At 43.9% G+C, this 27,555-nt stretch overlaps 1 non-coding gene and 1 pseudogene across 1 annotated transcript; one reads left to right on the top strand and one right to left on the bottom strand.

The window, feature by feature from the left end:
* On the top strand, nucleotides 1-27,067 carry LOC114763726 (arf-GAP with SH3 domain, ANK repeat and PH domain-containing protein 2-like; annotated as a pseudogene).
* trnae-uuc (transfer RNA glutamic acid (anticodon UUC)) lies at nucleotides 8,789-8,864 on the bottom strand. The gene has a single exon. It is a non-coding gene; the product is annotated as a tRNA-Glu (tRNA).
* Nucleotides 27,068-27,555: the final 488 nt, after the last annotated feature.

The following is a 27,555-nucleotide window of genomic DNA, read 5'->3' as shown; positions in this document are numbered from 1 at the left end:
ATGGTAAATAAGGCTAGGGAGTGCAAGATGTATTTCTATGCACATACAAAACATAAAAAGCTTTTTAGAATATGTGGGAGTGGGTCCTAGTGTAAGGAACGTCAGTGAGCCGTTGTCAGATGCCACTTTTTCCTTTCTGCCCAATAGGCTTTGGACGTTGACCGTGGTGTACTTTACAAGATCAAGAAATCGGTGAAATCCATTAACACCTCAGGTCTGGGTAAGTGCATTTATTTGGCACAAGGAATGATGAAAGCATCAAGAAGGTCCTGCAACAGTTTTTCCCGATCACTTTCATTCCTGATTACATGGTTATGCAAGGTTCATAAATATTGTATATATCTGAATTGCATGTTATTAGCTGTTATTCGCTTTGTTCTTTAGTAATAATCACTTATAGCTGTATAATTAGCACTACTAATGTTACTATTACTCTCAGTGTTATGCTAGCTGTGATTTCATTCGGAATGAATTCATCCTGACTGGTGATTTCGGAAGTAGCCACGCAACTGGCATACACTGTTACATAAAGATGTATGAAAAGGGCAGGAAAGATCATCACAGATCATAAATGGTCTACACGAGTGCTGTTAAGTTTAACATATGATGGTCAGTACTAAGAGTTAAAATGTTGTGCATTGTATGAATATTTTAATATTTAAAGTCTGATGCACTATTCAATCTAAAATATATAAACTGAACAATTATAATAATTTCACTGTGTGCACCGTGTGCTGTGCTGCTGTGTATCACATGTGACAATCACTTCACTTTTTTTGAAAGTAAAAGTGCAAATATTACAGAAATGTTGGTTTCATTTTCCAGGGAATCGCAACCATGATGTGTGTGTGTGTTGGTGTGTGTTGTTTGTCTATGTATGTGTGGTCAGCTGTTGTAGAGTCTGTCAGGACTTCTGATTCTGAATGTTATTGTGACCTGAAAGAAAGGGAAGGAATGAGAGGGTGGGCTTCAGTTTAGCTAAACCAGGAATCAGTTTCTGAACTCCTTCTAGAGCAGAAAAGCCCCTTTTCAGGTTAGGGGAGGTCTTACAGGGGAATTATATGATCTTAGCATTACATCTTTTTATTTAAACTCCATAGATCTGGAAATGTGTTACTTGTCAACCCACCTTACATATTTACATTTCCAGCATTTACCAGACGCCCTTATCCAGAGCGACTTACAGTAAGTACTTACAGGGACAGTCCCCCCCTGGAGACACTCAGGGTTAAGTGTCTTGCTCAGGGACACAATGGTAGTAAGTGGGGTTTGAACCTGGGTCTTCTGGTTCATAGGCGAGTGTGTTACCCACTAGGCTACTACCACCCAATTGCATATTTTATGCAGAACCAATCACATTACAGCGTTTTGGCATGGTTATGATTTCAGATATAAAATTTGTATCTAGTGTATGCAATTATGAAAATGTATATGTGGTGTAAAAACCCGTTGTCTCCAGTATAGCTCCAATATAGCCTCTGTGTGTTAGTGTGGTACATGGTGCGAGAGAGAGAGAGAGAGAGAGAGAGGCGACTCCTCACATTCCGTTCATGCTGTACATCTGCCTCAGCAGGCCTTCCATTGCTCCTCTCAGGTTCCTGCTGCTCCATCACATCCAAATCAGGATTCTGTGGTATGCACAACATGTCATGATTTTAAGCTAAAACGAACAAAATATTTTATTCTTATTAAATCTCTCTTACCAAACTACTGAGGTGCCTGATACAAGGCGTGGCCTGGCTGACGTGCTTGATGTAACAATGCTATACTCCTTCGGTTCCATTATATGCTACACAATTAAACGAATCTTGATGTCTAATACAAAAATGTCCATTTATTCCAGTCCTCCTTTAGGCGTGGCCTGAGTGTTGGTGTAAGCTCTCGTGCAAGCGGTCAGAACCCTGCCAACAATATAGAGTTTGGTACCTTTATACCTGAATGCCAGCATGCGCCACCCTGTGTTCCACCTGGGATATTACAACCTTTAACTGTACTACAATAAAGAAACAAACACTACTAGGCCCACAACCCCACCTTCCACACACTGAACCCCCTAATGTGTTTAACATAGACTTACCTATAGGTGATATGCAGGTGCGTACACGTGCTTCCTCTTCCTACAAGTCCATGTAGTGGGTTCTAATGGTAGGAAATACTACTATTATTAATAATAATAATAATAATAATAATAATTACAATAGCAATGATAACAGCATTAGGGCTGATATGAATAATAATATACACAGTAACAATATATACACACCACGGTGGGGGCAGCCTGACCGTTTCCATGGTTGTGGGAGGGGTCAGCCATCTTGTTTGTTGCTTGCTTGCTGCTAAGTTGCATCCTTGCTGCCGACTGGTTTTTTTCTGTTCACTCAACCTTGTCTTTTGGATTTTGCCATGTTTTGGATTGCCTGTCCTTGTCCCTCTTCAGCCTGCCCCATTGAATTGTCTCCTTTTTCTGGTATCGACCCATTTCGCCCCAATTCGGCAAGCTTGAAGACCCCCACTCAACCCCAGAAGAGGACGGTAAAGTCACTGCTTGCTCTTCACACAACCACCTGACATGCCATTTATGCCCTTTCAAACTATACATTTTTTATTTATACGGCACCTATACCATGTACATTGACACAGTGTCACTTTAGAACAGTGGTCCATGCCCCTAGTGAGGTGACAGTGACAAGGAAACCAAAACCTTGAGGAAACAAGGCTCAGAAAGGGGGATCCACTGATTACCCTGGGTGAGAACTACAGTACAGGCTAAAAGTCTGGACACCTTCCTATTCAGCGTGTTTTCTTTATCTTCATGACCATTTACGTTGGTAGATTCTCACTGAAGGCATCAAAACTATGAATGAACACATGTGGAGTTCTGTACTTAACAAAAATAAGTGAAAACATGTTTTATATTCTAGTTTCTTCAAAATAGCCACCCTCTTTGAATTCTCTCGATGAGCTTCAAGAGGTCGTCACCTGAAATGCTTCTCCAACAGTCTTGAAGGAGTTCCCAGAGGTGTTTAGCACTTGTTGGGGTCCAGCTCACCCCAAACCATCTGGATTGGGTTCAGGTCCGGTGACTGTGGAGGTCAGGTCTCCACTTTTTGTTAAGTACAGAACTCCACATGTGTTCATTCATAGTTTTGATGCCTTCAGTAATAGAGGAAAAGATGGACTATTCTGATGACACCCTGCAGTACACCAACGGGCAGCCAAATGAGCTGGTGAATGAAAGATAAATGGTGAACGATGGTGTGTGAAATTTTATTTCAAGCAACAAGTCAAGATTGTCACAGATCCTGTACTTTGTCGATGCAAGTGACTGCCAGTTATGGGGACAGAGGAAATCGGTCCCTTCGTCCAAGGACAAAAAGAAGTAGCTTTGATCCAACTGCTGAAGGAAAAGAACGAGTAAAAGTTCAAGATTTTGATACTCCAACATGGTCATATTGGTTTTGCAAAGGTGGCCATATTTTGTGTCATGTGCTCAGCTCAGTCGGTGCTTCATGTAGAAAAGTCTCTTTTCTTAGAAGAAACGAGTGTTTTGGTGGTTTGCGTGTGGACATTAATTTGTTAATCGGGACTGTAAGAAACATCTTTTGCGGGAATTCTCTCTGGGTTTAGATATCCAAGTTCATCACAAAGAGAAATATGAGGATAAACCCGGCACCGAGGTGAAGGACATCCCTGTTACAGTGTAGACTAGTGGTGAGCAAGAATGGAAGCTTCCAGTCAGTTCCAGTCAGGGTGAAGTAAAAAAAGGTCACAGAGTGGTATGCCGTCCTGGGCCAGGGGAGTTATAGATCATGTTGGCCACTATGTGTCAAGAGAAAGTTCAGAATATCTGGCTTCATGGTGGCTGTATGGAATAGTGAAATGTTCACAGCTCCAAAAAATAAAGGGAACACTTGAACAACGCGATGTAACTCCAAGTCAGTCACACGTCTGTCAAATCAAACTGTCCACTTCGGAAGCAACACTGACTGACAATCAATTTCACGTGCTGATGGGCAAATGGAATAGACAACAGGTGGAAATTACAGCCAATTAGCAAGACGTCCCAAATAAAGACGCGGTCCTGCAGGTGGGGACCACTAGGGCTGCAACAAATGATTATTTTAATAAACCATAAATCTGTAGATTTTATTATTAATCGTAGAATCTGAGAAAAAAAAATTAAAACCCATTTCCAACCCTTTATTCAAAAACAGAACTAAAATCTTTAGAAAGTGCATAAACATGTTGCTCCTTGAGCTGTTTTAATAATAATATAAAATGTGTGCTTTACATCTACCTAACACTAACAACTTAATAGATAAAGTGTCACCTGAACAAAAAATCATTTATAAAAAAAAAAAAAACAACACAAATCAGAAAATTGAACAGGATTTGTTTGAATGTCAGAACTTGTTGTCTACACTCCACACACACACTTGCAGACACACACACACACACACACACACACACACACACACACTTTGCTCTTTGAGGCCATGTTGCCTGCTGCAGAAAACAGCTGCTCAGATGGTGTTGATGTGGCAGGGATGCAGAGGTATGAAGTGATTGTCATTGTGAAACACTACAGCACACGGTGACACAGTGAAACGTGTCCTCTGTATTTATCCATCACCAGCAGTGGGCAGCCATGACAGGCACCTGGTGAACAGTGTGTGGGGACGGGACCTTGATCAGTGGCACCTCAGTGGTGCACCTTAGCAGATTTAAAACCGACAACCTTTTGATTACGGGTCCGTTTCCTTACCCGCTAGGCATTTACATTTACATTTACATTTACATTTACATTTACATTTACATTTACATTTACGGCATTTGGCAGACGCCCTTATCCAGAGCGACTTACAACGTGCTTTCAAGTTACCATCGATGAAGTGGTCAATTCTGGTTCATTAGGACCTCCAACTATGAATACAATCTTTTTATTCACTATGTTGTAGATTCTATACATAAGTAAGACAATAAGAAAGTTGCACATTCATCTAAATCTTCTCTAAAGAGGAAGGTCTTGAGCTGCCGTGTGAAGGTGCTCTGTGACTGAGCTGGAAGTTCATTCCACCACCGAGGGGCCAAGACGGAGAAGAGTCTAGATGAATGTCTTCCTTTTACCTTCAGAGATGGAGGGACCAGGCGAGCAGTACTGGAGGCTCGGAGTATACGAGGTGCAGTGCGAGGTGTAATAAGGGCGGTGAGGTAGGATGGTGCTACTCCATGTTTGACTTTGTAGGCCAGCATCAGTATTTGGAACCTGATGCGTGCAGCTACTGGGAGCCAGTGGAGGAACGTAGCAGTGGGGTGGTGTGGGAGAACTTGGGAAGGTTGAAGATCAGTCGTGCTGCTGCATTTTGTATGAGTTGTAGAGGTCGGATGGTACATAGTGGTAGACCAGCTAGAAGGAGTTACAGTAATCCAGTCGTGAGATTACTAAGGACTGAACCAGTAGTTGGGTGGCCTGGGTTGACAGGTAAGGGCGGATTCGTCTGATATTGTAGAAAAGGAATCTACATGAGCGGGAAAGGTTGCTGATGTGAGTTGAGAAGGAGAGTTGGTTGTCTATTGTTACGCCAAGGTTGTGGGCTGTTGCAGAAGGAGAGAGCTGCGAGTTGTCTAGGTAAATAGCAAGATCCTGATGTGGTGAAGAATCTGCTGGAATGAATATTAGTTCAGTTTTGGTGGGATTGAGTTGGAGGTGATGGGCTGCCATCCAAGACGAGATGTCGGTTAGACATGCAGAGATTTTGGAAGCAGCATGTAGGTCAGAGGGAGGAAAGGAGAAGAGGAGTTGTGTGTCATCGGCATAGCAGTTGTAGGATAATCCATGTGAGGAAATGACCTCACCAAGTGATCTCGTGTAAGGGAAAAGGAGAAGAGACGGCCAGAAGGGCCGTCTCGGTGGAATGAGCTGTTCTGAAGCCAGACTGGTTAGGATCCAGGAGGTTGTTTTTTGATAGATGGAGTGATAGCTGGTTGTAGACACTGCGCTCAAGGATTTTGGATAGAAATGAGAGGAGGGAAACTGGTCTGTAATTGTTAATGTCTGTAGGATCAGCAGTGGGTTTCTTTAGGATTGGAAGAACCCTGGCTGTTGGCCTGGCCAACATGGAATGTCTTTCATTGTTAGCCTTCCACCACAGCAAGGCTCTTTTCTACAAAATATCTGAGGACTTTGTTCCTCACTTGGCTGTGGACATCAGTGATGGTGATAAAAATGATTGTCGCAGCTTTAACTGGACCGTAAACATGCAAACAAGTTGTGCAAAAATCCACTTTCAAACAGTTCAGTGCACTGCCAAATAATTTGGAGACAGGTGTGAAATGCTCAGCTGTCCTCTCCAGCTCTGCTGTCCTCTCCAGCTCTGCATACTGTTGTCACGTGGCTCGTGACAGGCTCGTGGGAGGAGAAATGAGCGGGTCAGAACAGGCGTTTTGGACCACATTTTGGACTAAAACAGACCATGCATGACGCTTGTAGGGACCATGTATGACTGTTGTAACAGTGTAGGTGGAGCTAACATTGTAACACACCCAGTTCCTGCTTACTGAATACCAAGATTCTCTTGTTTCTAATGGCCCACCTACAGTAAACCCACATGTGACACACAGGGTGGTTGGTGGGTAGCCAGGTTCAAATCCCATTTACTACCATTGTGTCCCTGAGCAAGACACTTAACCGTGAGTGTCTCCAGGGGGGGACTGTCTGGTCTGATAAATGCTGTAAATGTAAAATGCTGTAAGTGACATCTCAACATGCAATATTTAACCATTTACCTTCCGTCTTAGTCACTTGTAGCACATGCAAAGTACATTTGGCTGGCCTCTGCCACCAATAAGTCAGTCTGTGGTGGTGAAAAACACCAAAAACAGCGAGATTCATTTTATCATTTTATAATCGAATTATTATAGATTGTATAATCGCCCAGCACTACTTTTATAATCCTTTTATTTATTTACTTATTTATATCTTTATAAATTATTGCTGCCTCACTTTTCAGGTTTGTCATAAATTTACTTTAACAATATTTTGGCTTTTTGTGAGTACATTCGTTCATGAAAATTGATTAGTAGTACTAACACAAACTAGTCCAGTTTTTCTTCTTTACCTGTGACTCAATATCAGCGGAGCACGGAGTTCACTTTCTCGTGTTACCTTTGTGATTGTTTCTCTCTACATAAGACCTTCATGAAATAAATAAGGCTTGTTGTTCTGTATGTTTCTAGCCCACGTCGAAAATGAGGATCAGTACATCCAGGCCCTGGAGAAGCTTGGCGAGAATGGTGTGTACAGAGATGACCCAGATGTGGTCCCTGCCTTCCTCAAGTTTGTTCTTTTCACTAAGGAGCTGACTGGCCTCTTCAAAAACCTGGTGAGGACAAATTCACTTTCCTAGTTTCAAATAACAAATACTTGCAGCTAAACTAAACAGTGCATCCAGAAAATATCACAATGCATCACTTTTTTTCACATTTTATGTTAGACATAGACATTTTGGTTTGTTATTATTTCCCACCATAATGACAACTTGCAAGTTTAATTGAAGTTTTGGCAAAATTATTAAGAAAAAAAAATAAAACGAGAAAGCATACGTACATAAGTATTCACAGCCTTTGCCATGAAACTCTAAATCTGGTACCTTCTGTTTGCCCTGATCATCCTCAAGATGTTTCTGCAGCTTTAATGTCGAAGCATCTTTAAAGCATCTTTAATGCTTTAATGTTGATTTTACATGATTTGGAAAGGCACACACCGTCTATCTATATACTGTCCCTCATTTGACAATCCATGTCAGAGCATAAACCAAGCAAGAAGGTCAAAGGAATTGTCTAGATCTCCAAGACAGGATTGTCTCAAGGCACAAATCTGGGGAAGGTTACAGAAAATGTGAAGGTCCCAATGAACACAGTGGCCTCCATCATCATACGTAAATGGAAGAAGTTCAAAATTCTCTGATCTGATGAGACAAAGATTGAACACTTTGGTGAGAAAGCCAGACGCTCAGCATTGAACAATTGGCTTCGTTGGGGTTAAGGGGACAGTTTTGCATAGGAGGAATCAGTTCCGGCTGCTTTCTGGCTGAATGAAGTCCATGGTGACCTCTTTGAAATATCTTTTCTGTTACATCTTCTGCAGTTCTGTTAACTTTATTTCATTTTCAAATCCATGTCACACTTGAGGTCAACAATTAATACAGAAATGTTTCTTTTTGTGTTTACAGCTGCAAAATATGAGCAACATCATCACATTCCCACTGGATAGTCTGCTCAAGGGAGACCTCAAAGGTGTTAAAGGGGTATGTGCCACACCCTGTCTGCATTAAAGCTAACCTACAGTTCATAAAATGGGTGCACAAAAATGATTTGTGCTTATTCTAACTTTGTGTGAAGCTTGTGTAAATTATCTAGCATCTTCTATTAAGCTGCAGGCAGATGACACCATCTTTATGTGTGTGGGAGCTGCATGCTCTCCCTGTGTTGGTGCAGGGTTTCTTCTGGGTCCTTCAGTCCCCCCCGACTAAATAATAATAATAAAGTCACATGTGATACACAGCAGCACAGCACACGGTGCACACAGTGAAATGTGTCCTCTGCATTTAACCATCACCCTGAGTGAGCAGTGGGCAGCCATGACAGGCGCCCGGGGGAGCAGTGTGTGGGGACGGTGCTTTGTTCAGTGGCACCTCAGTGGCACCTTGGCAGATCAGGATTCGAACCGGCAACCTTCTGATACGGGGCCGCTTCCTTAACCGCTAGGCCACCACAGCCCCAAACATTCTTCCCATACCGGGAGTCGAACCCGGGCCGCCTGGTTGAAAACCAGGAATCCTAACCGCTAGACCGACCATATGGGACCACAAAAAAATGAATAGTGAATAAATGAGTACTATTAGTTAATAATTATGATTTAATTCATGATTTTATATGACTGAAAAGCCTTTGACAAATCTTGGAAAAGACTATGAAACAAAACTGTAAGTACCTAATTGATGGTGCAAATAGGTTTATCTTAAAGTGCATTAGGAAATAGATCTCTGCTTGAATGTCTCACAGCACCAAAATTGAGAAGGAGAAGAAAGAGCATGCAAGCAACATGGCAATGATACGCACCGAGGTCAGTGGAGGGGAAATCGCAGAGGAGATGGAGAAAGAGAGGCGTGCTTTCCAGTTACAGATGTGCGAAGTAAGGACTTTGCTCTTCTGCTCTTTTCAACCTTGCTTTCACCACTCGATCCCATGACTTCATGGTGTGGCTGATCTATTTTATCCCCAATAACGCTCCTGTCTACTTTCTTCATCTCTCTGATTATCCCATTTCTTCTTCACCAACCTCTTTCTCTGAATACCTACTGTACCTCCAGGTTTCTTTCTCTTTCCTCTGTCCAGACGTCATACCAAGCACCTTTCTAGCGGATTTCCACACCACTATCTGGCAAGAGCCTGTCTTTTCTCCTCCCTTCCTGTCTTCCTTCATCAACCTCCACCACATGATCCTTGTCTCAGGCCTCACTGTCCTCCTCCTCTTCATTTCCAGATCTAGCTATGCTTTCCCCTGTTACTACCTTAATGTTTCCTCCTGCATAATCAATCTATATAAATCCAAATATGCTTTTCCCTCTGAATACTAGTCTTCACCACAACCACTGCTGCTCGTGCTCAGCGTGGCATCGTAGACCAGCAGCAGGTTGAATTGCCCTGGTGGGCAAGTTCCTTTTCTGCCAGTGTCCCTAGAGTTCACACAGTTTGATGAAAACCTAGAATTCCTCATGTCTCCTATCCTCTTGATGGAAGTGTTCTGTCAACACCTCTGTTTTTTTCAGTATCTTCTAAAAGTGAATGAAATCAAGGTGAAGAAAGGTGTGGATCTCCTTCAGAATCTAATTAAATATTTCCATGCTCAGTGCAAGTAAGTTATGTAGTAAGTTCATAATTGTTTACGCTTCATTTCGAAATTTTTTTCTTATCTTTTGTTTCCATCAATAGCTTCTTTCAGGATGGGCTGAAGGTGGTAGATGGTCTCAAACCAGCCATGGAAAAACTGTCCATAGATCTGACAGCTGTGAGTAGTTTTTCTCATTGTGACAAATTAACAAATTTCGCTAAAAAGTTTTGTTCATTTGCATATTAATTCTACTACAAACTGTAGTCTTTACAAGCAAGCAGCCAGTAATGGTTCAGTTAGACCTTAATTATTAAACAATGTTTGAAATATGACAGACATCCATGCCGTAGGGGAAACATGATCATGTTTATTTGCTCATAGATTATTTACAATAATTTTCCATTTTTACAGTGAAGTGATTGTGATACACTGCAGCACAGCACACGGTGCACACAACGAAATAAAACCCATCACCCTTACTGTGGTTCAGGGATTCGATTACGGGTCCGCTTCCTTTACCCGCTAGGCCACCACTGGCCTGTACTTTATGTGGAACGAGGAAGACACCACAAGAGGAGGACACCATTCTCGTTCGATTTCTATAGACTTCGAGTTTACAAAACTAAGTGCCCTGATAAGGCCCAACTTGTCAGAAAAAGAGCATGCTCGGAGATTGTTAAGTGCTGGACGAAGAAAACTTTTTTTTTACATTTTTTTGGTGAGTGCGTGTGTAAGTGTTAGATTTGTGTGAAATACTTTTTGAACAAGTGGGTTTTCAACTACTTCTTAAAGGTGATGGTAGTCTCGGCTAGTCGTATGGAGGAGGGCAAGTTGTCCCACCAGCCAGGGACAACACAGGAGAACGGAGTGGATTGGGATCGGAGACCCCGTGAAGAGGGGACTTTCAGTCTGGTTTCGTGTGTAGATGTGAGAGGGCGTGCAGGAGTGTATCTGGCTAGTAGTGTGTTGGTGTAAGAGGGAGAACTTCCATTTACAGCCCTGTAGGCAGCATCAAGGATTTAAACTGGATGCGAGCAGCTACCAGGAGCCGGTGGAGAGGGGTGAGAAGAGGCGGGACGTGGGTGTGGTTCGGCTGGTTGAAGATGAGACGGGCTGCCACGGTTAAATACAACTGGGAGCCAGAAATCTTGCTGGTTGACATGGGATGAAATACTTATTTAATTCACTTTCCACTTTTCCCGTGAACTCAGGGGCCCCGGGCGACTGGGCTCCATGGGCTCCTCCGTAGTTGTGTGGAAAGAAGTCGAGTTGAAAGTGCAGGAAGGATATTTTGAAAGTGACAGCCCAGGTTCTGGTATCAGCTGCTGAACTCTTTCCTTGTATGCAGATGACATGTGGAGTCCAACATGTATCCTGGTCCCCCAGTGGACCAACAAAGTACATGTGTATATATTTTTAAGGTCTGACACGTAACAGAAACTGTCTGGATAAGTAATACAAATTCTAGGCATGACATCAATGACAAACAAATGACATCAATCGCAATCAATGGCATTTGTAACATAAAAACAATTGCTTAGACTAATTACCAAACATCATGCAATATATAACTAACTTCACCACAAAAACTGAACACAGACGGCCGCACCTGAGGAACAAGCCCTGATTTTCCACACAGGATCAGCAGAACCAGATGGGACAGTTTTCAGCCTGATCTGTTTGTAACCCGTTCCCATTGTGTCCACCCTCAAAGTCCATCATGACAGAAGACTGCTCTCAACATGAAGGACACCACTGCTGAGTGACCACCAGGCATCTCCTCACCCACCATCACCAGCTTGTTGTGACCGTGGAGGGGGAATAATGTGATGCCACACCTGAGGAGCAGGCCCTCATATCGCCCAGCTGAGGCTGATTGCCATTATCATGATTCAGGATCCATATCACCAGGCCAGGTCATGGATGGGGCAGAGTGGATCTCCCCCAGTCTCCCTCTGCCTGGTTTGTGCTTTATTTGTCTTCTGTGTGCTTTTGGGTAAACCATACAGGAGCATGCGTGTGTGTCCCAGACTGCTCGCCTGCAGGAGAGCTGGAAAGTTCTCATAACCGTGGGCAAGGCATAGGTGGTCAGTTCTACACACAGCATGGTACGAGACGTGCTCGCAGATGTCCCAGATGTGCTCATTTGGATTCAGGTCTGGGGAACGAGCAGGCCAGTCCATAGCATCAACGTCTTGGTCCTGCAGGACCTGCTGATACACTCCAGCCACATGAGGTCTAGCATTGTCTTTCATTAAGAGGAACCCAGGGTCAAATGTACCAGCATATGGTCTCACAATACCACCCCACACCATTACTGACCCACTGCCAAACTGGTCATGCTGGAGGATGTTGCAGGGAGCAGAACGTTCTCCACGGCCTCTCCAGATAGTCACGTCTGTCACATATGCTGCATGGTGTTGGGCTGTAAGCACGACCTCCACCAGTGGACGTCGGGCCGTCTTGGAGTCTGTTTCTGACCGTTTTGACCAGACACATGAGCATTTGTGGCCTACTGGAAGCTCCTGTTGAACAGCATTCCAAAGTGACTAAAACATCAGCCAGAAAGCATAGGAAGTGAGAAGTGGTCTGTGGTCCCCACCTGCAGGACCACGCCTTTATTTGGGATGTCTTACTAATTGTCTGAAATTCCATTTGCCCCATCAGCATGTGAAATTGATTGTCAATCAGTGTTGGACAGTTTGATTTGACAGAAGTGTGATTGACTTGGAGTTACAATATTTTATGAGCATTGTATATACCTACTCTGGGTACATATGCGACCTCAATGTAAATACTCCAGGTAAAGGTGCCTACTCTGTGTCCTATTTCTTTATTTGTTTCTTATTTCACTGGAAATGTTTCTATATACTGGACTGTATATATATATTCATGATTGTTGTGGTAATTCTTTGTACAGAGTAATGAATATGGTGATTATTGATAAATATCCGTCAATGTTCCATCAATAATATATAAATGATAAATATGTCTAATTTGTGACCCTGGAGGTCAACAGCCCTGGAGCCTAGTAACAGTCAGAGAGGTTGAATCATGTGTCTTAAATGAAGGAAAATGCAAAAAGTACAAGTGCCCTGCAGGATTAGGGACGTGTAGTCCTGGTGTATAGATTGTGGTCTGTAAAATAATTTAGTCTAGAAAGCTAAATATGTGCTACTTGTCTTACTCACTTCTGTACACGTTGGCATTTGTTGCGAGCTTCTACCACACCAAGAATTGATTAAAAATGTGAACGTGTCTCTTAATGTCACTGACAGATGAAGCAGATCCAGGATGGGGGAGAGGAAGCAGCTGGTCCAGTTGCGTGATGTTCTGAAGTCTTCCTTACAGATGGAGCAAAAAGAGGTCATATTTCATTTCGGTCAGACAGGACAAAGACAAGGACAAGACTGGCAAAATATGAAGTGTGGGCTATCTAACCATTGTAAATGATTTATTATTATCAGGATAGCCAAGTGAAACAGAATGCAGGATACAGTCTCCATCAACTCCAGGGCAATAAGGCATTCGGCACAGAACGTTCAGGAATGCTCTACAAGAGAAGTGAAGGGTAAAACACAATCCTCATCTGCCTGGTAGAAGTAATGATATAAATATGTCTTCTGTGATTGATTGTTGAGTTGTTTTTTACTTTTTTATCTGTAGTATCCGGAAAGTGTGGCCAAAAAAGGAAATGCTGTGTGCGGAATGGGTATCTGACCATATCTCACGGAACGGTGAGCAAATTCTGAAGTTCTGTTTCAGTCTGTTTGGGGGGTTAAGGATGGTCTTTTATGCAGTTCTGACATACTCATCCAATGTTCAGTCCATTTCCAAATACTACCAAATAATATAATTCGGAAGGTTGCTGGTTCGAGTCCCGACACACTGCTCCCCACTGCTCACCAAAGGACAATCACTTCACTTTCACTACAACAAAAAGGCATGAATATTATACAGCTTCATAGTCTCTGTATTGACAACAGTTGCAGCAAGAATAATGTCAGGATAAACAGAAAGTGGCCTTCGGATTTAAACAGACGTGTATTGAAGGGAATGTAGGAGGAGATGTACACATAGGGAGATGTACACAGGTCAGGAAAGTCAGGGGTCTAGTTAAAACAAGCAGGTCATTACCAGGAAGACGGGCTGTGAATCAGGAGGAACGTCAGGAGGAACGTCTGGACGTGCAGAGTCTGTTGCCAAGGGCTAATCCAGGAAATCTAAATTCAAGGGATCTATCACAGAAAACAGCAGTAGCACAGGGTGAAGTCACAGAGACCCCTTGTGAAGTCACAAGCCACATGACTTGGCAGCTTCTATGTTGTTAGTTAGGAACATGCATTCTTGCACTCAGTGGCAGTGAAGTGACATGGTGTGACAAATGTGTCTTCTGCATTTAACCATCACTCTTAGTGAGCAGTGGGCACCACGACAGGTGCCCGGGGAGCAGTGTGTGGGGACAGTACCTTCATCAAGGGGACCTTAGTGGCACCTTGGTGGTTCTGAATTTGAAACCAGCGACCTTCCGATTACAGGTAGCTTCCTTACCCGCTGGGCTAAGGGCTAATCCTAGCCGGCCAGCTCTCCCGTCCATCCTATTATGAGTTCCCTGGACTACATCAACCTACAGGACTACCCACCTCTGAATCTAGAGGCCAGAATTCCGGACGCCCCCATCAGCAGGATGGGCTTAAAGCGTTTCATGCAGATGGGAATTCGGCGCTGTGCGGTAACACCCATGGCTGCGGCTTGTGTTTACTCTGTGCTAGTCTCCAGCTACTGTTCATCGCTGGTGGAGTTTGTCACTGTGAGATGAAGACCTTTTATTTACACCCTGACGGACCCTTCATTGTCGCCAGAGTTTTTTGACCATGCAAATCCCCAAAGTCTCCCTAAATTCCATCAACATGTGGACTTTGTAACGAGAGGGGATAATGTTTGGGGGCAGTGGTGGCCTAGCGGTTAAGGAAGCGGCCCCGTAATCAGAAGGTTGCTGGTTCGAATCCCGATCCGCCAAGGTGCCACTGAGGTCCCGTCCCCACACACTGCTCCCCGGGTGCCTGTCATGGTGCCCCACTGCTCACTCAGGGTGATGGTTAAATGCAGAGGACACATTTCACTGTGTGCACAGTGTGCTGTGCTGCTGTGTATCACATGTGACAATCACTTCACTTTTAATGTGCTGGATCTCATAGATCTCATGCTGTTCATCGAGAAGCTGTGCCTGCTGGGCCTGAACCCCTCCATCACAACTGGAGGCCTCAGTCTGTCTGGATCTGGAACAGCATCTTCAGCACCACCACACTGATCACTGGAGCTCCTCGGGGTTGTGTGCTCAGTCCAATGCTGTTCACCCTGCTGACCCACGACTGTGCAGCGACGCACAGCTCCAACCACATCATCAAGTTCAGCGATGACACGAACGTGGTGGGGTCTCACCAACAAGAACGATGAGTCAGCGTACAGAGAGAAGGCGCAACGACTGACGGACTGAATTAAGCTCTCAATCTGTTTCTGAATGTGGACAAAATGAAGGAGATGATGGTTGACTTCATGAAGACAAAGGAGGGACCACCTCTCCACTGAACATCGATGGTTCTTGTGTGGAGATCATCAAGAACACAAAGTTCCTCTTTTTTCATCTAGAGGAGAACCTCTCCTGGACTCTAAACACCAGCTCAACACCAAGAAAGCCCAGCAGCATTTCCTGCGGAGGCTGAGGAAAACTGGTCTCATCTGATCACATGAAAAATTTAAGACAGACCTGGACATGTGCTGGTCCTTTCGAGTGCTGCAAGATTAAGCAGTAAACAACAACAAAACAACAAAGTGAAGTGATTGTCACATGTGATACACAGCAGCACAGCACACGGTGCACACAGTGAAATTTGTCCTCTGCATTTAACCCATCACCCTGAGTGAGCAGTGGGCAGCCATGACCGGCGCCCGGGAGCAGTGTGTGGGGACGGTGCTTTGCTCAGTGGCACCTCAGTGGTACCTTGGCGGATCGGGATTCGAACCGGCAACCTTCTGATTACGGGGCCGCTTCCTTAACCGCTAGGCCACCACTGCCCAGTAGGACCTTTCGAGCGCTGCAGTCTGACTGTTTGAAGGTGTGGACAGGTGTCTTTTATACAGATAACCAGTTCAAACAGGTGTGAAGGAAAAAGGGTCAGTGAGGGACAGAATCCTAGCTTGGTTGTAGGTGCTGAACTATAATACGGGTTTTGCAGCCTGATAAGCAGTATTTAAGGGGCCACCACTGAGTGTACCTATGATGAAAATCACAGACCTCTCTCATCTCTCAACTTGCACAATTGGTGGCAAATACTTGCTACACTGTAAACGGTAGAGTAGAACACACATGTTCTCAAGTAAAAGTAAGAAGGATGGAGTTGTAAACCTACTCTGAGATATTTTATTGTTACTACGACATTAAATCCCTTTTTTCTGATGCAGGCTAATCAAGCACCAGCAAAACTCAACCTTCTTACCTGCCAGGTGAAGCACAGTCCTGAAGAGAAAAAGAGTTTTGACCTCATATCACGTAGGTGACCTCACAGTCAACTTGCCAATTTCATTACTGCAGTGACAGGAGATTATTTCATATTTCATACATACTAGTTTTGGTATCATCTACTTCCAATGTAGAAGAGTAATAGAATAAACTCTGAGGGGACAATAAGTATGTGATTTCTGACCAATATTATATTTACAGTTCCATTGTACTTTTATGCAGCATGTGTCACTTGGCACCTTCATTATTCATTTCAGTTTTTAGCTGTCTGTCTTCTTTTTTATATACATGCTTTTGATTTACCCTTGCACTGCCTGTGTTACTCTAGCACTGCCAGTATTACACTTTCACTCCCTGTGTTACTCTTGCACTGCCTGTGTTACTCTAGCACTGCCAGTGTTACACTTTCACTCCCTGTGTTACCCTTGCACTGCCTGTGTTACTCTTGCACTGCCTGTGTTACTCTAGCACTGCCAGTATTACACTTTCACTCCCTGTGTTACCCTTGCACTGCCTGTGTTACTCTAGCACTGCCAGTATTACACTTTCACTCCCTGTGTTATGCTTGCACTGCCTGTGTTACTCTAGCACTGCCAGTATTACCCTTTCACCCCCTGTGTTACCCTTGCACTGCCTGTGTTACTCTAGCACTGCCAGTATTACACTTTCACTCCCTGTGTTATGCTTGCACTGCCTGTGTTACTCTAGCACTGCCAGTATTACACTTTCACTCCCTGTGTTATGCTTGCACTGCCTGTGTTACTCTAGCACTGCCAGTATTACCCTTTCACCCCCTGTGTTACCCTTGCACTGCCTGTGTTACTCTTGCACTGCCTGTGTTACTCTAGCACTGCCAGTATTACACTTTCACTCCCTGTGTTACCCTTGCACTGCCTGTGTTACTCTAGCACTGCCAGTATTACCCTTTCACCCCCTGTGTTACCCTTGCACTGCCTGTGTTACTCTAGCACTGCCAGTATTACACTTTCACTCCCTGTGTTATGCTTGCACTGCCTGTGTTACTCTAGCACTGCCAGTATTACCCTTTCACCCCCTGTGTTACCCTTGCACTGCCTGTGTTACTCTTGCACTGCCTGTGTTACTCTAGCACTGCCAGTATTACACTTTCACTCCCTGTGTTACCCTTGCACTGCCTGTGTTACTCTTGCACTGCCAGTATTACACTTTCACTCCCTGTGTTACTCTAGCACTGCCTGTGTTACTCTAGCACTGCCAGTATTATCCTTGTACTGCCTGTGTTACTCTAGCACTGCCAGTATTACCCTTTGCACTCCCTGTGTTACCCTTGCACTGCCTGTGTTACTCTAGCACTGCCAGTGTTACACTTTCACTCCCTGTGTTATGCTTGCACTGCCTGTGTTACTCTAGCACTGCCAGTATTACACTTTCACTCCCCGTGTTACGCTTGAACTGCCTGTGTTACTCTTTAAAGTATATAGGATTAGACAGTGAATGGCTCTAGGGAAGGTCAATTAAATCATTCAGTCATGTGGACAGATATTTTTCAAAATGCTCAATTTCATAAGAATGGTTGTTCTCGCACTCTCTCTTTTTTCCTCAGATGACAGAACATATCACTTCCAGGCTGAAGATGAAGCTGAATGTCAGATGTAAGTAACAGCTAGTTTGGGTCCTGTATGCTGTAGCTGTCCAGAATGCAACAGAAGGTTCTGTTTGACTGCAGCAATGATCAGAGGAGATTTTATGAAACAGGCTTAATAAAAACCAGAATTTAATAACAACAGCAAGTTCAATGCTTTCAGATGGATCTCAGTGCTACAAAACAGTAAAGAGGAGGCGCTGAACAACGCCTTCAAGGGGGATGAGGCAGAAAGTGGAGAGAACAACATTGTGCAGGAGCTGACCAAGGCCATCGTGGAAGAAGTGAAGAAGATGAGTGGCAATGATGAGTGCTGTGACTGTGGGGCAGATGGTGAGTGACATGAAACCATTTCTCCACATTTTATTTTTGCTTCAGTGTTGCTTCATTGAAACAGACCCACATGCTGTTGCTGTCCTCTATAGACTCCACAGAACCAACTCACGGGTTCTCTGTGTGGAGACCGACTGACAGTGAAGTGAAAGTGATTAGTTGTTACATGTGATGCACAGTGATGCAACATGAACAGTGAGCAGGACGGTACTTTGCTCAGTGGCACCTTGGCGGTTCGGTTCCCAGATGGGTGGAGAGCCAAAAACACAACACATGGATCCCCTCAACCTGGGATCCGTTGGCCAAAAGCAGACACTGAACTGGCAGCTTTCCAACATGTCTATTACAATGTAATGGATTCAGTGCTGGGATGACAGGTTCTGTGTGTGGAACCGGCTGACAGGTTGTGTTTTTTCTCTTTAGATCCTACTTGGCTCTCCACCAACCTGGGAGTGTTAATCTGCATCGAATGTTCCGGAATCCACCGGGAAATGGGGGTCCACTACTCCAGAATACAGTCTTTGACACTGGATGTCCTGGGAACTTCAGAGCTTCTGGTAAGTCTTGGAAATTTAGGAGGTGTAGGAGTTTTACCGGAACCCTTCTGGTATTTCAGATAAACTCTGGTATCATCCACAGCTTGCAAAGAACGTTGGCAATGCAACTTTTAATGAAATCATGGAGGCGAACTTGTTGGCAGAGGATGTAAACAAACCCAATCCCTCCAGTGATATGTAAGTGACGAAAGGGGATTATAAGTCCAAGGTGTTGTCCTTGTCCTTGTCATTGCTGTCAACTCATTTTGTCCTGCAGGCAAACACGGAAGGACTACATCACAGCTAAATACACAGAAAAGCGCTTCGCTCAACGGAAGTGTCCCACTCCAGCGTCCAAAGTGAAGAGCCTGTGCGATGCGGTTATGAGCCGGGATATATTTTCCCTCATTCAGGTGTATGCAGAGGGGGTGGACCTCATAGAGCCCATATCTTTGGCAAATGAGCATGTAAGACATTTAGGAATGTGGAAGGTGTGGCATCGTTTTATTTGAAATGTGTATTTTAATGGCAGGCTTGTTGGGAATTTCTGTGTCGATAGGAGCCAGGAGAGACAGCACTCCACCTGGCTGTGCGTAAGGTGGACAGGAACTCCCTCCATATTGTTGACTTTCTGGTTCAGAACAGGTATGGTGTTCAGGCAGCATCAGCAAATAGAGCTTGAATTTGAGAGGTTTGCACTCATGCTTTTGTAAAATACCTTGCTTATGGTGCCATGGATGCACATCATCATCTCGATGAAGACATCTTGGGACAATGATATATTATCAGAGCTAAAATTAAAGCATTCTACCAAAGTTGCACAGCAACTGTCATTGTGAAACACTGGCACAGCACAGTGTCGTCTGCATTTAACCATCAACTTAGTGAGCAGTGTCTGGGGACAGTACCTTGATCAAGGGGACCTCAGTGGCACCTTGGCGGTTCAGGATTTAAACCTGCAACCTTTTGATTACGAGTCCACCTCCTTACCCGCTAGAATGATAAGGTTACTCAAAACTGACAAATAAAATACAATAATTATAAAGGGCATAATGTGGTTTTATAGAAGTCACCTTTGAAAAAGGTGTAAAGCGCTGAATGTGTATGTGTTACAGTGGGAATCTGGATAAGCAGACTGCCAAAGGGAACACTGCGCTGCACTACTCCTGCTTGAACGACACCAGTGAATGTCTGAAGTTGCTGCTGCGCAGCAAGGCCTCCATCAGCATTGGTACAAAGCCCCAACACCGGCACAGATACGTTCAACAGACTGGCATCAGTAGATGCCAAATGAGATTATACGGAAGCGTAACCCCCAACATTATTCCTGGTTTTGTCATTGCAGTTAACGATGCAGGAGAGACGCCGCTGGATATGGCCAAACGGCTGAAACGCGCACAGTGTGAGGAGCTGGTATGTTCCTCTAATGCCCATGACAGTATAGATGTGCAGTACACTGGGATGCCTGCCTTTACATACATGATCTTTAATGGCCCCCCATTGTTAATTCATAGGCTTTAATATGGAGTTGTTACACCCTTTGCAACAGCTTCAGCTCTTTTGTGTAGACATGGTGTTTGTTGGGCAGTGGTGGCTTAGTGGGTAAGGAAACAGACCCGTAATCAGAAGGTTGCCGGTTTGAATCTCAAACCACCAAGGTGCCACTAAGCAAAGTACCGTCTAGGAACATTCAGTAGTGAGAACATTCCATGAATGGACTAATCACACAGGTAGCATCCTCTCAGGTAGCATCCATTCATCCTTTCATGAATATTCTTGATTTCATACCATGGAAGCAACTGGAACATTGGATTCCACTAAGTATACATGCTAAGATGCTTCTAATCTTCATTCAACTTGGTTGAATGTAGCCTTGGCCAGGAGGGGTTGATGTCATCAGGTGGTGTCCATCTTTCATGTGGTGTTTCAACCTTTATCCACAACACCCTCCTGATAGTAGGTCGGCAGTGGTGGCAAATCACATCCCAGCTTCTCCTTCTGGCTTCCAGCCCACCTCCTCTCTCCTGCTTCAGAACCACTTGCACAAGTGTGTTGGGGATAGAAGTGTTTCATACACTGACCTCAGCAGGAAGGAGATGTGGAACAGGTCCAGTCTCCATTGGTCCGCCCATATGATTTTCCTATTGGGAAGGTCCCATTTAGTCCATGCTTCTTGAGAAGCTAGCTCCACTGCCCTTGACCTTCGTCCTTCCTCTTCCAGGTTTCACACAACCCCTTGAATCATAACTCATCTGTCACTCATAACTCATCCTGTCTTTCCCCACTGTTTCCAATGGGAGGTTCCAAATTCCTGTCTTCCCGTGCATGGCCCTCCAATAATGTCACATATCTTCAGCATGCTCTCGGTGCAACAGATGAGTCAGCTGCCCATGTGTGTCCTGATCTTCTGATAACTTCTATAATTCTATAAGAATGCATGTAAATTATTTAAACAATATGCATTTTGCATATAAGAGCAATTGTGTCTTATTCTTGCTGTTTTTTTATGGAACAAGAACTAGGTTAACCATTTAAAGCTGTTTTGGAGCAGTGGAGGTTGAGGAAGCCTTCAAAGTCAGCATCTCAACTGTTCCTGATTACTGAGAATCATGGCGGATTGCAAAGGTGATTCAAGTGTTTGGCTTGATGACCTCTGAACCCTCTTGCTTGTGATTGATTGGCAGCTGACCCAGGCTCAGACCGGGAAATTTAATGTTCATGTGCATGTGGAGTACGAGTGGCGGCTGCATAATGACGACCTGGATGAGAGTGATGAAGAGATGGAGGAGAAGGTGAGAATGGAAAAAAGACGACAGAAAAACATTAACTTTGTATTCAGAGAAAATTTTTGAAAAAATTAATTCTTTTATTCCTCTGTTTGAGTGGTGTTTCTTAATGAAAATTAAGTTTATAAAAAATGGAAACAACAATCACTTGCAGTACATTTACATTTACATTTACAGCATTTATCAGACGCCCTTATCCAGAGCGACTTACAATCAGTATTACAGGGACAGTCTCCCTGGAGCAACTTAGGGTTAAGTGTCTTGCTCAGGGACACAATGGTAGTAAGTGGGATTCGAACCCGGGTCTTCTGGTTCATAGGCGAGTGTGTTACCCACTAGGCTACTACCACCTTATAGATACTGAATTACTGAATTAGTTTTATACTGAATTAGTTTTATTTCCGCCACCAGGATTATCCACATGTATTTATTCATATGTACACATTATTATGTTAAATCTAATGGGAGTCAGGTAGGAAACGTCCATTTAGAATGTTTGTGTGCACAGCCCATTCCACAGATCCGACGTGACGATCCTGTCATCTCACGTCCCATCAGCTGCATCGTTCCCAATTTTGCCTCGATCGCCCGTGCTGCTGCCGACATGGCTGCCACTCGAGAGCGCCAGCGTTCTCTTGTTCCCAGTATTCTGTGTAATGAGACTTACGGCACCATGATGGACCTCACCTCTCGGCTCCCTCTGGTCTGCAGAACCTCCCCGGGGTTCTTGGGATTCCTGGATCTGCCATACCTCCTTCAGGTGCTGGAAAAGGTGAGATTTGGGGCAGATTAAGTAGAGGAAGTATAAAAGCAGGGTTATGCAGGAGATTGCAGGAGAATGCGAGAGTATGCAGTTGCATGCAGGATTATGCAGGAGTTTGCAGGAGCATGTAGGAGTGAGCAGAAGAATGCAGGAGAATGTGAGCGTATGTAGTTGCATGTGGTCGGTTGCAGGAGCATGCAGGTGTTTAATACACTGTTGAGCAGGACTGTCCCCTTTCCGTAATTTGAGATGCTTCCCACTGTAGACTGGCTGAGTGTTTTTGTCTGTAATTACAGTTACAGGAGGGTGGAAACCAGACCCCATGGAAGAAGTGGCGAGACAAAGGTCCTCTTCTGACCCCAGCTCACCTGACAGAAACACCTCTATGTATGGTGAGTTATAATGTAAAAAACATTTACAGTGCAGCTTAAATAAGTACAACATATACACAATGGCATTTGTAAATAATTACTAATACATAGGAATTAATCAATTGACCCTTAACTGGTTTTAATTATCAGGGTAACATAGTACACAAGGCCTACTACACTGTGGCACACACAAGGGAAAATATAAATGATATGGGATGCACTGGCTAACATAGCCTGAGTGTAGCATATCAGTGCACAAAAAAAGACGCTAAAACTGACTTAATTTATTTATTAATAGGACAGCGAATGCAACAGAATTTCTAGTCATTACTCTTCCTTTGTCTGACAAACCGTATATAACCAACTAATTATCAATGTCACTCAATCAACGTCACAGTGTGATGCAGATCACTGCGCTGTAACAATATATAGGCAGCACATCATCTCCCTTCCCCGAGTCTCCACCAGCAGCCACCGCCACCCTGTCCAGGTCTTTGTGAGGAAATGACCTCACCACATGACTTCGTGTAGAGGGAGAAAAGCAGATGACCGAGTACTTAACCCTGAGGGATGCCAGTGGAGTGTGTGTGTAAAGCAGATGTGGACAATTAAACTGCATAACTGGCTAAAGGAATATCAGAAATCACAAAATGGTAACAATTATTTATTGTATTAGTTACTATAGTATTATTATTGTTTTAGACATTATATGCAGTACGCTTATTCTACTTATTACTGTAATGACACCCAGAACCCCCAAGAATCTGTGAATATTCATGAAGTGGTGGGCAGTAGAAGCGGCCCCGTAATCAGAAGGTTGCCAATTCGAATCCCAATCCGCCACTGAGCAAAGCGCCGTCCCCACACACTGCTCCCCGGGCGCCTGTCATGACTGCCCACTGCTCACTCAGGGTGATGGTTAAATACAGAGGACACATTTCACTGTATGCACAGTGTGCTGTGCATCACAATGACAATCACTTCACTTTGAACTACGACTTTTTTTTTTGCTGTATTACCTACAATAAACTGTTTGCATATTTGGATTAGACACGCATAGCATGTAGCGCTGAGCCGTGTGCCAGGTCAGAACTAGGGTGCAGTGTCTTTAAAAACATCTTCATGTTCCCCATCTTCACAGTTCTCCCTCCAATTCCTCCTCCTCCTCCTGGTGTTAGGAAGGCCAACATAATGGACACCATAAAGATCAAAACTACTCCTCTACCTCCGGTGCCTTCAGTCACATCCCCACCACCCATGGCCCAGGTCGTGCCTGTAATGCAACCTTCTGTGTTGGTGGTGCCCCCACCCCCACCGCCTCCGCCCCCCCCTGTTCCACCAGCACCACCTCGCCAAGCACTTCGCTTACCTTTACGGCCACCTGTTCCCAGATCAGCCATGAGGTACATCTATTAAATTATAGGTTGTGCAGACCATTACGAATATCGCTTCACATAAAACTATTCCCATACTGGTCTTTATTTTTAAATGAATACATTGATTATAAATAATCTATTTAAGCTAAACTTTTTGAAAAAACTGTATTTGGTAACTCTGTATAGGACACGCCCCAGTATGGCGTTTCTAAAATGCAGTAATGAAACAACTCGTATAATAACGTGTATTCATTCTTCCTTTGTTGTAACATTCAGTGAAATAAAGTTAAAAAAAAATTATGGAGATTTATGGCGAACAACTGTGATTTTTTGTAGCTCAAGTGTAAATGTTCCCAGAGCGTCACTGGGCAGACCCGTACCCCTCCCCATGGACAGAGAAGGTACATAGAGCATGATGTCTAACAGGAAACCGGGCTGTCATCAAACCAGACATCAATAATGAGGTCCAAAATATGTTTTTGAACAGCAAGGGATGCGCGTGCACCTCCCACCCAGCCTGGGCCGCCTCCCAAACCCGCACCTCTTCTCAACCCTCTACATCCTCCCAACCCCACACCACCTCCTGCTTCTCCTGTGGTCTCCCCTCCTCCAGTGCCGAAGCCTCGACTGGTTCAAGCGGTGAGAGGATCTCTGTGTTCAGCAGTGGAAAGACCAGTTAGCACCTAGCCAGTTATGGCCCTGGTCATCTGAACCATTCACACCACACCTCTGTAGTCATTGTTCCTCAACACAAAACCATCTCCCCATCGTTGATGGTCTGTTCACACAGAACAGCATGGTTATAAATCATAACATAAAAGCTGTTTTGTGCACATGGGTCATTTCAAAACTGTGACCAGTTGACACTAAATTAGGGTGGTAGTAGCCTAGTGGGTAACACACTCGCCTATGAACCAGAAGACCCGGGTTCGAATCCCGCTTACTACCATTGTGTCCCTGAGCAAGACACTTAACCCTAAGTTGCTCCAGGGAGACTGTCCCTGTAACTACTGATTGTAAGTCGCTCTGGATAAGGGCGTCTGATAAATGCTGTAAATGTAAATGTAAATTATTTTATCCAATACTAATGCAGATGGTTGCAATGTAAACACTCACTGTCGTGTAGATGTCAGTGATCCATCAGAGGATGAGCAATAAAGAGAGTCTGGGGTTGTTTGTATCACTACGCTGGACTATATGTACATAGCCTGGTCCCACATTTCATCAGTAGGAGAAGAGTGGAGCAATGATGGAGCAATAGCAGACAAGATGATTTTCTGGTGTATAGAGGCATGGTCTCCAGCGTAATGTAGGCGTACCACCACATCCATTACCAAATGGTGCTGCTTCATGTTCTCCAGAAACAAAAGCCCAAGCGAGTGAAAGCCATCTACAACTGTAAAGCAGATAACCCGGACGAGCTGACCTTCACTGAAGGGGAGGTGATAGTGGTGGATGGAGAAGAGGACCAGGACTGGTGGGTGAGTAAACACATAGATCAGTTCTTAAGATAATAACCAACCGCCTAGTATTCACTTGGTCAATATGCAGCCTAAACAGCCCTGACCCATCGAGAAATGGACTCCACCAGACCTCTGAAGGTTGGTCTAGTGGTTTGGATTGAGATCTGGAGAATATAGAGAAAAAGGCAACGTCTCAAACTCGTGTTCCTCAAACCATTCATGAACTATTTTGCAACCTAACCCTGGTCCTGTATATCTCTGCCTTCATTCAACACACCTGACAGGCTCAGCTCAGATGTAGGCTGACCAGGTCTGGTGGCACCTGATCTACATGATATGAAATGTGACTTCTTCCATTGCTCTGACTCTTTCTGCATTTTACCAGGTGGGTCATATTGATGGAGAACCGATCAGGAAAGGAGCCTTTCCAGTCTCATTTGTGCACTTCATCACTGACTGATGACGTCCCGTTACTGGATTATAATCGATTTCTGCTAATATCTTGTCATTGGCCAAAGAGGGTAGTACAATGTACTGTACTACTTCTGAAGATGTTGTTCCACTGTACAGATGAATACATTTAATAACAGTTTATGATCTAGGACATTTTTTAATAATTAAGGGTCTAGCTAGTTATGTGCAATGTTTTATTTTAGCTTCGGTGAACACTGTTTTCCATGTATATTCAACTTGTAATGGATTCCTGTTTTACTTTTGCAGAACGATATTAAACTAGTTACACTTACTAGTGATGACAAATTTTTATATAATAACCTGATACAGAATTATATTGTATATTCACAGTAACAAAGGATACAAACATACACAGGTTATTTGGTTCAGATTTATTATGAAAATCAATCATGAAATGAGACCTAAACACAACGACAATGTATATGAATCAACATGGTTTAACATACACAGGCTCATAATACGGAAATTTCACTTTTTACACATCGGGTCGTCTCCGCTGACAGTCGTCCTCGTCATTTGTGGATAGCAGTTTGAGGAGACATTTCTGGAGAGGGTAGATTTAAATGTCAATCAGCCAATTAACATGTAGAGCTAATTCTTAAAGGTCCCAAGACAAATGATGCTGCTTTTATATCAGTCTTGTTGGTCCCCTAATAGAATTACAGCCACTTTGATCCAGTCCAACAATGGGATTTCCCAGGACACACCGTTTCACCGTCTGTAGCTTTAAATGCTAATGAGGAGGAGAGAGGCGGGGCGAAGAGGAGAGCGGCCAATAGGAGTTCAGCGGGCATTCACGGAAATAACCTCATCCACCTTTTCACTAAACAACAATGTTTGGAGTGTCTGCGTTGTTCCAGAAAAATAAAAAAATAAAATTAGCCCACTGGTTCTAGCATGATGGAACTAAAAAAAAAAAAAAAAAAAAAAAAGTGCTTGTAAAAATTGTACAGGAAGGAGGAACAATTGAAAATCTAGCAATAAAGGTATGGATTCCGTTCACTTTATTACTGTAAGGATGGACATCACGGGAGCATGCCTTTTGTGTTGCATAACAGCTGTCTGCAGGGGGAGGTGTGACGTTCCTGTGTCGATGGTTGTGCGTGAAGATTCGGCACCTCTGTTTTACATGTCTTTTGTCTGACTGCAATGTGTGAAGTGTCAGCTGTCAGGACCGCCCACCCTCTTTGTCTTCCCCAAATGGGAGGCACCGGGGGCGTGACATCAGAAACATGTTAAAGTTCTGGACTGAGCTCTCTTGCTCAGGGGTTTTTCCATCGGAAGCCGGAAGGTTTCTGAGTCTTTCTCTTATCCCATTTTTTCTCATGGCTTTTCCTTTCTCTTCTCCCTCTTTACTCTTTCTTCTTATTTTATTTTCTCTGTAACCTTGGTACCTTTTTTACATGTAACTACAATAATT

This window comes from Denticeps clupeoides, chromosome 14 (assembly GCF_900700375.1).
Source record: "Denticeps clupeoides chromosome 14, fDenClu1.1, whole genome shotgun sequence".
Lineage (NCBI taxonomy): Eukaryota > Metazoa > Chordata > Actinopteri > Clupeiformes > Denticipitidae > Denticeps > Denticeps clupeoides.
This window is presented reverse-complemented; position numbering and strand designations above follow the sequence as displayed.